Source organism: Sycon ciliatum, chromosome 2 (genome assembly GCF_964019385.1).
Source record: "Sycon ciliatum chromosome 2, ocSycCili1.1, whole genome shotgun sequence".
In the NCBI taxonomy this organism is placed as follows: domain Eukaryota; kingdom Metazoa; phylum Porifera; class Calcarea; order Leucosolenida; family Sycettidae; genus Sycon; species Sycon ciliatum.
This window is the reverse complement of record NC_088644.1, coordinates 41,974,894-41,976,500: the sequence shown is the minus strand read 5'-3', so window position 1 is coordinate 41,976,500 and position 1,607 is coordinate 41,974,894. Positions and strand designations below refer to the sequence as shown.

Below are 1,607 nucleotides of genomic sequence, written 5' to 3'. Positions count from 1 at the left end.
GAACATCTGTCTTTCTCAACCCAAGTGGATGCAGTATGTGCAACTGTCAATAGGAAGGTCGGAGCATTTGTCCATGCAAAGCAGAATATCAGCATTTTTGGCAAACGACTTTTCTATTTATCGATCATTCAGTCCACATTTGAGTTTGGCAGCACTGCATATATTCATTGCTTATCACAAACCCTATATGACAAGCTTCTTACTGCCAGCCGCGTAGCATTAAAGAGAATATTTTCGTTGGATAGAATGACTCCCACCACTCTTCTATACAGTCATACTAACTTGTACGCCCTTGAGAAACGCCTCAACTTCAAAACCTATGTATTTGTTTACCGCTGCCTGAATGGACTTGCTAGTCCTCTTCTGCGAGACCGCTTTACCTTGCGCGCCCATGGTGCTCGCACTGCAGCCACCACCCGTGGCCAAGTCTCTGCTGCTCTTGTTCTGCCCCCCGCTAACACCCGATATGGCTTTAGTGCAATTTCCTATTTGGGCGCTGCCAGGTGGAATACACTTCCACCGGCTTGCCGCATGTCTAGTTCACCAGCTGAATTTCGCTCATCCATCAAATTATACCTAGGGTTCCCTGTAAAAAGGCGCTGACGCCTGTTGGGAATTCCCTAGTAAAAGAAGAATAAATAATAATAATAATAATAATAATAATAGGGAGGTTCCGGAGTACGATTTTTCGTGCCAAAATCCGTGGAGGCTCTACGGATTTTTTATACGTCGTTTTCGAGCAGTGAAAAGTTCCGGGGTACGGAACTTATGTGTTTGCCGTCATTGCCTAGGTTACGATCGCAAACACGTCACATTCCCGCGCTATGCCTTTTTATTTTGAAAATTTGTACCGAGATCAAAACTTCCCGCGAAAAATCGATGTTTCTCGTACCAAATTTGTACGCGAAATATCTTTCTGCACCCGATGACGCAAAATCTCCATACGAAGCATGGTTCGTATGAAAGCCAGTCCACACGGATTCTCGTGCCGAAAAATCGTATGGAGCACGCCTGGAAAAAATCCGTAGCGCCCATACGGATTTTGGCACGGAAAATCGTACCCCGGAACCTCTCTAATAAGAGCAAACTCTTTCCTAACAATCATCGACGATGTTGCAACCACTATTTCGTGCTTCAAAAAAGAAAAAAGAAATGCCGAAACCCGGGATTGAACCAGGGACCTTTAGATCTTCAGTCTAACGCTCTCCCAACTGAGCTATTTCGGCTGATATGTTTGTATCATGCCGTTTTCAGAGTACAACAGTGAGCACATTAGGCTTGCACATGTAGTTTATTGCTACTCTGCGTGTCATTAGGGTAATGAATGATATTGGTGAAGCTGACATTTGCATTGACATTGAGCGTAGCAAAACAATATTGCAATGATACTATTTGGTGGTAATGCTGTGAATCAATGGCTGCATCGATTGTACTCTTGATTGCTAGAATTGAATTGCTTTCTCCACGCCGACTTTTTGTATGATAATAGTATTCTAGTCGGAGACAAAATACCGGTAGTAATTATTGATAGAAACACAAGCAATCGACAACCAACGTCCAACGGACACTGAAACGTTTTCCAGAATTTACCAGTGACTACTTCTGGT

General features: G+C 43.5%; 1 non-coding gene across 1 annotated transcript; it reads right to left on the bottom strand.

The window, feature by feature from the left end:
• Nucleotides 1-1,153: 1,153 nt before the first annotated feature.
• On the bottom strand, nucleotides 1,154-1,226 carry Trnaf-gaa (transfer RNA phenylalanine (anticodon GAA)). Its single transcript has one exon. It is a non-coding gene; the product is annotated as a tRNA-Phe (tRNA).
• Nucleotides 1,227-1,607: the final 381 nt, after the last annotated feature.